The sequence below is a fragment of the Taudactylus pleione genome, unplaced genomic scaffold (genome assembly GCF_031769625.1).
Source record: "Taudactylus pleione unplaced genomic scaffold, aTauple2 ptg001573l, whole genome shotgun sequence".
In the NCBI taxonomy this organism is placed as follows: Eukaryota; Metazoa; Chordata; class Amphibia; order Anura; family Myobatrachidae; genus Taudactylus; species Taudactylus pleione.
In genome coordinates, this window is record NW_028285970.1 from 7,008,878 (window position 1) to 7,019,617 (window position 10,740).

Sequence of the window (10,740 nt, forward strand, 5' to 3'; positions counted from 1 at the left end):
TCTTCTGGCACATGGGACACCATTGGCAGAATCTTTTTACTTCAGCCGTGATTCCTTCTATGACACTAGACATGACATTTCTGAGGGCAACAACATTTTGTTGATCTCGGGCAAAACTTCGCAGGTATATGTCAGCTGACAGCACATCCCAACCCGGACGGGGGCCATCCTCATTTAATATTGGTTAGTCAGACCAAAGAGGACTGGCCGTTCTTTTCCACTCTTCTCCCTTTTCCGAGGTAGGGCCTTGGAGATGCATTGTCTCTGTGGTTCCTTTAAGAGCTCATCAAATCTTGGGAAATTGCGTCTCAATATCATAGGATAGGGGAGCTTAGGACCAACCATGGCGACCACCTCATAAGTGCGCTCCTTTATGGTGAGGCTCACTTGCACCTGAGAGAAGTTTTCTGTTCATCCTTGAACACAGAGTACTTTAACTAACCCTGGTACCTTTTCCACTGACCTGGACAGTAGAGACTCTGAGATCAGGGTTAGCTCACTCCCTGAGTCTATAATAGCTGGGAGTTCTCAGATATTCAGTAAGTTTCCCACATTAATGGGGGTCTGGAAACCAGGGGTACATAGTGCCCATACTAGCATCCCCACACTCCATAGGCTTTGTTTTTCTGAGATAGACCCACCTTACATGACCTGGCTCTCCACACTCATAAAAAATGACTCTGATATCTCCAGCAGTGTTTCCTTGAGGAGTGATAGTCAGGGTAACAGACCAATGGGGTGCCATCTTAATGGGTTGCCCATTCCCTTGTTTCTTTTCTGGCATCTATGTCATATTTCCTGCAGTCTCATACCGCTCCAATACTGTACTTAATTCCTCTAAATTCTGAGGATCAGCGTGTATAACCCAGTGCTGCATATTCCACCCTATGGTTCCTATACACTGGTCAATAACCACTGTCTCTACAATCTGAGCGCAGTGCGGTCTTCTGGCTGGAGCCAACTTCGCCTCTGTCTGGCAAGTTCTGCAACCTGCTTCCGAATTGGGACCCCTGGTAATAGGACCTATTCATGGAAGCGCAGTGCTTTCCCAGAAGGAGTGAGACCTGACCAGGCCAGAGTGGCACTTTTAACTGAGTCATATTTCTCAGCATCAGCAGAGGATAGATCAATATATGCTTTCTGAGCCTCACCAGTAAGATAGGGGGCAAGCCTATCAGCTCAAGTAGCCACTGGCCATTTTAATCACTATGCCACCCTCTCAAATATTAACAACACCTCTCGGTCATCTGAAGCGGACATTTTCTTCAGATGCCCTGTAGTTGTGGTGCCCATTGATTGGATCATTAATTGTAACATTTGCTCCTGTCTTTTGATGGGAGCTAGCAAATTTACTATAGTACAAGAAACTTCCTCCATTTTTACAGTGGGAGATGTATGTAAGAACTTTTGCGGTTTTAAATAAGAGCAATGACAAGCCAGTATTTACCAAAACAAATAGATATTTAGCAGTGGTGTAACTAGAGTACTTGGAGCTCAGGCAAATTAAAAAACAGAACCCCCCCCCCCTCCAAGTAGGTGCGTAAGCCAAAGGTGCCCTCTGAAAGTGTGTGTGGTCACATGCAACAAGAGGCGAGGTCACTGAAAATTGGGGTGTGGCAACACGTTTCTCGTCACTCTGGGAACATTCCTTTCCATATGCACCGTAATGCCCCAAGGAGTATTGCCCCTCTTGCAATGTCCCCTTATACAACTCACCCTGTAGTAGTGCCCCTTATACAGTGCCCCCAGTAGTGCACCCTTTATAAAGTGTCCCTAGTAGTGCCACTTATAAAGTGCCCCCAGTAGTACCACTTATGCAGTGACCCAGTAATGCCCCTTATACAGTGCTGCTAGCAGTGGTCCCCCTATGTAGTGCCCCCACTATGCACTGCTCCCAGTAGTTCCCCTTCTACAGTGCCCCCAGTAGTGGTCCCCCCTATGCAGTGCCCCCAGTAGTGGTCCCGCTAATGCAGTGCTCCCAGTAGTGGTGTACTACCCGATGCTGGCATGTTTGTTACTGTGTAGTGCTGTCCGCACTACACTGACCAGTGTCCTGGAACGGGGCCAGCGACACCCCCCCCTGCGCTGCCAGTCCGATGGCACCCAGGGCACGAGCCTTGCTCAACTGCCCCTAGATAAGCCACTGATCTTTAGCAATGCACAGTCAACTAAGTTCAGCACAGCAGAGACAAAAGTTTTTTTCAACAATGCAGGTGTTAAACAGAACATAGGAGAAAAAAAGTTTTTTCTCTTTCAGCAATGCAGTGCTTAATTAAACCTCGTTATGTGAGCTCTGCTCAGTCATCAGGTGAAGCATGCTTTACTCACATATACCGGAATGTTTTTGCTTCAAACCCTTGGCCACGCCTGGAGGCGTCTGGCATTTGTGCAGCGACTCAGTAGCGCAAGTTTCCCATTAAGGGCCACCATATGTAAAATGGGTACTTGAAATAAGGACTGGGTCAGCAGATTTCCGGTGATTACACAGTGTCTTTTTACTGACAGCAGACACTGAGGAACAGCATACTCAGGCATGGGCCTGGAAACACAGGTACATACAAAAAATTGAACAGAAAAGGTCCCAGCACTCCTCGTGCTTACAATCGCCCATGATATCCCAGCAAAGCCCTTGGTCCCTAGCACTACAGTCACTTGAGACAACTCACTGGCCGCTATTCAGTTTCAGTGCGTGGAAGACTAGGTGAATACATTTTAAACTCTCCCTCTGCTGCTGATTTCCTGCTGGCTCTGGGCAACCTGGAAAACACAGAATTCCATAATTCCACTTTGAGCTGTGCAGCCCAAAAAACCCAGAGTTCCAAACTTATACTGCAGCTACAGAATGTGCAGGGCTTGTTTTCCACTCCCTTGGAGGAAGCTGATCCCACCAGAATGTGGACAATTTAGGTGACAGACCACCCCTCTCACCACAATAGGTTTAGCCTGTATGATGTCACTTCCAGTTACATTTCCGAGAGGGGGGTTGGGTTGGTCGCCCCTAGGTATATAAGGGAGGTTAGTGCACAGTGGTGTATGTGCTGTCTTGTCTTTAGGTGAGTTTTGTGTCTAGAAGAAGGTCACGGATGGTGACTGCAAAGTCGACCCTGCACTGATGTCTTTTCTACAATAAGAATAGCTCTTTCTTAAAAAAAAAAAAAAAAAAAAAAAAGACCCTTTTCTAAATTTGGATTATGGATTGGCTGCCCTAATCTAGGCTCATTGCTCTCACCCCAGGCTATTGGGTTGTTTTTCATCATGTGTGTGCCCACCTGTTTGACTATAATATATATAAACATTTTAGTGAATAATTATATTAAAACCTGCACCCCATAATAATTTATGACCTCGGAATTACTGTATGTTCTGTGGGTAACACTGTCACTCAGCGGTGCTTTGGATCACATATTTTCCCCTTGTCAATTCAGATCATGGTACACAATTTTCTATTTATATTGTATGAACACTTACATTCCTTCCCATTTTTATACATTAAGTGTATATTACACTCAAGATTGCAATCAGGGTTTATAGATATAGATGTTTTAAGAAAAACGAGTTAACACTCATAGGGGGAGATGCAATTTAGCGGGAGTTGAATAGCGCCATGAAGTTTGTCTCTGAGCTTTTCAATTCAGCATGCTGTTAGTTAGACTAAATTATTTCTTCTCGCACCCTCCTGAGTTTTCAGGCTTAGCTCGGCGGTAACAGCCTCTCGGCCGGCACTTTAGTCAGTGGCTGACGGTTCTCGTGACCCATGTTAAGTCATTCTTCGACTTAAATTGTAAGTGTCGGACTAAACAGCTTGCTGAATTGAATAGCTCCGGGACCAACTTCCCAGCGCTATGTTAGGGACCCACCTGTATAAGGTTCACCGTGACGTGGTAGGTGGGCAAACATCTTTGGCCAAACATGTACTAAGAAACCTTACATTTAAAACCATGTTAATTATTGCAGTCTATTATAGATATTTTGATCATTTGTATTCTTAGTGCTTATAGTGTGCACCTGCTCCTCCCCCCCCCTCTCCTTTTTGCTGTAGAACTACTGGTCTCAGCATGGTAGCACCTATTATCATGTTTAATATTAGGATGTGCAGCCCAGCCCCTCCCATTTCCTGTGTGTGTGTATTTAAGGTACATTCTGAAGGTGAGACCCCTTCTTTGGGCTAGCACTCTTCCTGCCTGCCCCAGGTGATTTTAAATGGTATGGGTCCTTGCATTGCAGTACACACATCTAATGGGCTCTATGATAGGCAAGACCTAGATAAATTAATTAGTGTGTTAGTATTAGAGATGTTAGGGACCTACCTGTATAAGGTTCACCGTGACGTGGTAGGTGGGCAAACATCTTTGCCCAAACATGTACTAAGAAACCTTACATTTAAAACCATGTTAATGATTGCAGTCTATTATAGATATTTTGATCATTTGTATTCTTAGTGCTTATAGTGTGCACCTGCTCCTCCCCCCCCCCCCCTCTCCTTTTTGCTGTAGAACTACTGGTCTCAGCATGGTAGCAACTATTATCATGTTTAATATTAGGATGTGCAGCCCAGCCCCTCCCATTTCCTGTGTATGTTAACATTCTGTCAACATTCAGCACCTGTTGAAATTCTGGTTTGGACACTCTGTATCTAATAACACACAAGTGTTTGTTTAATCAAATACATTTTTCTTTGGTGTGTCTCTGTCGGGTTGGGTATGGGATCCCGGCAGTCGAGCTGCTGCCAGTCAGAAAACCGATGGCGGCATCCCGACAGTCAGAATCCAGGCACTACCAGGTAAGTACCCCAACGCTAATCCATACCCCTACCTCTCTCTGGTGCCTAAAATTAACCTCCCCCTTCCTGCAACCTAAACCTAACCCCCGATACTTATGGAGGGTACACATGGTCAGATTTTCTGGAAGATATGAACGATAACGATTGTAGAAATCATTACATCGTTCATATCGTTGAAGTTTGGCATGCATTGATGAACGATGCACGTGCCTGCATGTCAGATAACGATATCTGAAATCGACTGTGTTTGCAGTCAGATTTGGATGATATTAATTTATATAGTCAGAAATTGTAAATGAAATCATTCATATCGTAATCGATGATCTAGCAGATCTGACCGTCTGTATGCACCATTACTTTTGGGATACTGGCGGTCAAGACACTGGAGCTGGGATCCTAACGCTGTCGGGGTTCCCGGCGCCGGTATTTTGAGATCCGGCATCCTTCACGCCAGGATGCTGACTACATCCCATCTGTGTCATTTAATATTTTTTACAGGTGTACTGCAGCTCCCAGCGGACTCTGAGTTCTCTATGTGCCAGCATGCCCTGGTAGCCAATAAAATTGTGCATGACAGAGCTGGTTGGGACGTGTAGTGTGGCAGTCGGAAAACAATTTTATAATATTAAACCATTTATTACCTCACACCCATCGTTAGTCAGGTGTGGGAAGAGCCCTAGTGCTCTGCGCTGATTTATTTCCTTGGGAACACAGCCCTGAGCGGACTGGCCAGGGGCTGGTTGGGCATTATGGAGGCAGGATACCACGCTGCATGTCTCCCTGTAATAGTGCCCAATGCTGCTAGTGGAAAATTCAGAGTGACCCCACACTCGGTTTTTTAACTAGCAGCCTAGGCTGACAGGGCTAGGGTTGGTTAAAAATTGCAGAAGAGGGGGAAATATATATATTTTTTCTTACAAATATGTCTCTAATCCTTTTTAAACATTGTACCAGCTATCTTGATGACCAGACACCTCTTTTTGGTGACTTACTCTACTACCGCTTTAAATTTTCAGCTGCTGGACCAGACAGAGCTAACAGACCTTTGGCAAGTAGACAAGAAAATGAGAGAAATCTACTAACTGGAGAACTTCAGTCCAGAAGGTGGACACAGCCAAACTATGGGGCTGATTCAGTCACACGCAAGGTGGCTATAGTTGCCAGCAGCCGCGGAAGTATGTTTCACTGCTTTATTCTAACAGTATATTTTCATGTAATGCGGGGGATCGTGTGTGTGGAAACCAGTGGCGCCGATTAATTTTACACTGGCAGTCAAAATCATTAATATCTGCACTTGCATCAGGCCCATACTAGGTCCTTTGGATGCTACAGCCACTCCACACTCTGCAGCGATTCCAGGTGCTGACTGGCCCCAACCCCTATGCGCAACATCATGTGCAAAGAGGGCAAGGCGGCACAGAGGGCATTAAAGCACTGTTACGGCACTTATAAAATGGGCTGTCTCATTTATGTCTGTGCTCACGTGCAAAATTCACATTTTCCAGATCGGTTAGAGGTGTAGATAATTGTTACAGGCCGATATATTCTTATTTGACCAACCTCCATAGATTACAGCAACAAACTGCAGTGAGGGTTTGATCTTTGGAGGGCTCAAAAGTCCTGCAGATTTTATTAGCGGTTTCTTTCAGTAGAAGAAAGCTCTTGCTGTCAGCTGGTGGTGCCTGCTCACTGTAATTAAAACAGTCTTTGGTTGTAATTATAATGCCTGGACTCTGGAACAGCCTGGAAGTGGATTTAGTGGAAAAAAGTTACCAAAAAAAATAGTCACAGACAAAATAATGAGATTTTTTTTTCATGTTTGGAATTCACTTTTTGTTGCGGTTTCAGGGAGCTCAGTGCAGTGTCTGGTGCTCTATAGGTGTTCTCTATACAGTAGATAAAATATATATTTCACAGAAAATAGAAAGGATGGTAACCTTATGGAGGCTAATAGAGAATATGAGAAATTATTTGAGAGGGGTATACATGTATGTACAGTCATCTAACACCCTCCATACTCACTGAGCAAGACTTCTTTATATATTTAGCAATTATCCCATTCTCTTCTCTCCATAACCAGCCAACTACCCCTCTCCACAATCACTGCGCAAGACTTCTTTATATATTTAGCAATCTATACGCCTCCCATAACCAGCCAACTACCCCTCTCCACAATCACTGAGCAAGACTTCTTTATATATTTAACCCTATCCGCCTCCCTACTCCCATAACTAGCCATCAACCCACCCCATCTCACTTAGCAAGACTTCTTTATAAATATAGCAACCTATCCCCATACTCCCACTGACTAAACAGGACATTCCGTGAATGCAAACAGAGTGGGTGTGATATAAAATATGGACTATGTAAAAGGACAACAGACAATAGGACAACATGCAAAAGGTTTAAGGCAACAATTGAATATTAGTGGATTCAACATATAGAACTAACATGAAACATATATCGAGGCACAAAGTAAAAACTTATGCTGCCCATCCACTATTAGATGCGGGGACGACGGCACGATTACAACATCATAATCGTGCCGTCATCCCCCTAGGGGTGAAGTGCATACACTGAACATTCAGTGTATGCAGATCAATCATCCCCGAACATGGCAACCTGACGGCTGTCGTCAGGTTGACAGTCATTTTCGGGCGATGATAGAGGTTAAAAAATGAGCAGCGGGCACGTGCATCGCTGGTCGTTTTTAACAGTTTACTGCCCGATTTGCATTGATTGTATGATAACAATGTCGTTATCATACAATCACCTGTCAAAATCACCTAGTGGATGGGCAGCATTAAGTGATCAAAGTAATTGGAACCACAAGGAGCTGTTGAGAGATTATACTACAAGGTGTGAAATGATAGCTGAAGACCAGGAAAGGAAGGAATTGGTGTATACCATGAGTGTTATTACAGGACAGTGGTGGTGGAGGACCTCTGGAGGTCACATCAGTTATATGGGGCAAGCTAAAGAAAGAGTAGTTATGTGCGGTGTTCAATAGGAAGTTAGCCCAGCATCCCATACTTTGGATGAGGCGGACAGCCATGCAGTATACTAGTAATGTGCTCGTGTGCATATATTTGCCATATTTTGTTGATTATAGCGGGGATAGAAGGTGGGTCCAGCTGCTTTTAGTTGACTGCTATGAGATGTCTAGCTGCAAGGATATGGTCTCCGAGTATGTATGGGGAAGTCAGGGATTGGATGAGACAACAGTACATATGAGACTAGCAGATGTACCCAGTGTCACTCTGGTATACCTTAGGTATTTACAGTTTCCATTTCCATCTCACCACTCCAATAACACTTTAAACCTTCACCTTTATAGTAATGCATCACTGCTATAGTAAGAGATTATTATTATCATTTATTTATATGATGCCACAAGTGTTCCACAGCACCTTACAAAGTACATAAACAAATAAGTGACCAGTCTTACAATACAATACAGTGCAGAACAATGACATGGATAATATACATTGCTACATTAGTGAACATAAGACCCAAATAGCAACAGCATAAGCAACCAAGTGTTAGGTGCCATAGTGGGAAGTAAGGAGTAGATGAAAATAAAGTAAAGCAGAAGAGGGTAGAGGCTCTGTTCATAAGCGCTTAGATGAGGAAGGAGCATGTAGCAGCAGGATGAGAACTGGAAGGCTTTCATGGTGTAGTGGATCTTCAGAGCCCGTTTGAAGGATTGCAGAGAGGTGGAGAGTCTGATGGGGAGAGGGAGACAGTTCCAAAGGTGGGGGAGCAGCACGGGCAAAATCTTGGAGGCGGGAGTGGGAGGAAGTAATTAGTTGGCATGAGAGGCGGCGTGCATTTGTTGAACAAAGAGGGCAGACAGGAGAGAGAAGGGAGATGAGGTAAAAGATGTAAATGGAAGAGGAATGGGCTTTCTAAGCTAGTGTAAGAACCTTGAATTGGGTTCTGATGGGGAGGGGGGGGGGGGCAGTGGAGAGCGTGTAGGAGTAGAGGCAGATGTAGAACGTTTTGAGTGGAAGATGAGCCAAGCAGCAGCACCGAGGAAAGACTGGAGAAGAGATGAGAGTTGTGAAGGTAAGATCGGTTATAGTAGTTCAATCCGGAGATGACCAGTGACTGTATGAGCGTTTTAGTAGCATCCTGGGTGAGATAGGGTCATATCTTGGAAATATATTTGAGATGGAAATGACAGGACTGCGAAAGGTGCTGGATATATGGTTTGAAGGAGACATTACCTTCCCCTCCTGTGTACTAACACATTCCACTCCCTCACCCTTGTTTTAACAATTCAGCATTCCCCTCCCTCACTTGTGTAGAAATACAATCCCTCACTCAAAACTATTTAGTAACACATTTTCATCTCTCACCTCTGTAGTAACACATTCCCTTCCCTCACTATTCAAATAGGGGAGCCGCACCAGCTGCCAGTGATGTTTGGCAGCACTTGGGATGACAGTTTGTGGCTGTAGCACATTTCATATTCAGACACCATGAGTCAATCAGTCAGGACAGTGGAAGGGAACATTTTAGCCCTTTTCACTCCCTTGGGAGACAAATTAAAAAAAAAAAATCCTCTTAGTGGTCACCTACGTCATAAATATACTTGCCGATTTTCATGTTTCTAAGTCCAGAGATTTGGGCATTGATGACTCAGTCAGGACATCTGATATAGATATATACTGTATGTATATTATATATATATTATTTTTAATTTCAGATCTGCCAATGTGATGAAGAAACAGCATGGCTTTGTGGATGCAAGTGGGCTTGTTTCTGTGGAGACGTAATTTTCCCTGAGGAGAGCGAACCTGCAAGTATCCGTGGCTACACTGCCTGTGCCACCTGCATACATGTCATTTCTGAGTCATGTAGGCAGAGTCTTCTCTACCTAGAGTTCCGTGCATGCTGGTGGGGCTCTATATAAAGTGGGTGTTTTATACGCTTTGTAACATTTATGAAAAGGCTGGGATGGCCTTGGAATGATGGTTTTAAATACACATTATTTCATTACTTGGATCCTGAGTGCCATTTCTATATTGTTGCTACTTTGATAAGGGGCACCTGGATTCAGTAAGTGGCAAAATGTTTTTTATATACGAGGGTGAGTCAAAAATGATCAGCACTCCAGTTATATTAAACTTCTGTTGGTCTTATCAACGCTTTCTGTACTAGGTCAGTGTCTCCCCAGTCACTGCTGTGCAGGTTTGAACGTAAGTCAGTTCATTAGTGACTGCAGTGCAAGTAAAAATGGCTGCCCCACTTGTGGTTTGCACGAAAGAGCAGTGTGCAGTGATTCGTTTTTGTGGGCTGAGGATGGGTCTGGTGCTGATATATTTATCGAAGACTTTGCGCACAGTATGGAAAGTGTTTTGTTGCGAAGAAATGTGTATAAATGGATAGAGAAGTTCAAAGAAGGTCGCACAAGTGCCAGTCATTAAGAAGCCGGACGCCCGTCCGCGACTAATGAGAACATTGAGCGTGCACGTGAAGTGATTGTTGGGTGGACTATCACCGGTTTGGTCCCCTGCAAGAAGCTGTAAAAGGATGAATAAGTGAAGACAGTAGTGCATTCGTAGCTCGCACCTCAGCCTAAATGAGGGAATACGAAAGCTTGTTGACAGATGGACAAAGTGTATTGATAAGCAAAGAGATTATGTAAAAAAAAATAATGTAGTTGTCTTTTCTGAAAGTTGATTAAAATAAATTCTACAGCCAGAGAGCAAATACTTTTTGAATCACTCAAATATATATATCATCTATACATACTGGATGTATATGATAGATAGATATATCTATAAAATCATACTTGCCTACTCTCACAGAACAGCCGGTAGGCTCCCAAAAATCGGGTGGCACTCCTGGCTGCCCAAGAGAATGGGCAAGTCTCCCAGAATAAGCTGCTACCCGCCCACACCCCCCAGCAGCCGCCCTCTGTCCTCTTACCAAGCACAAGTGGGCGGTTCAGT

At 44.2% G+C, this 10,740-nt stretch overlaps 1 long non-coding RNA gene across 1 annotated transcript; it reads left to right on the top strand.

Annotated features, from left to right (window-relative positions):
* Positions 1-4,167: 4,167 nt before the first annotated feature.
* On the top strand, positions 4,168-9,735 carry LOC148442318 (uncharacterized). Its single transcript, XR_015875826.1, has 3 exons — positions 4,168-4,203; positions 5,797-5,955; positions 9,492-9,735. It is a non-coding gene; the product is annotated as an uncharacterized LOC148442318 (long non-coding RNA).
* The last annotated feature ends 1,005 nt before the right edge of the window (positions 9,736-10,740 follow it).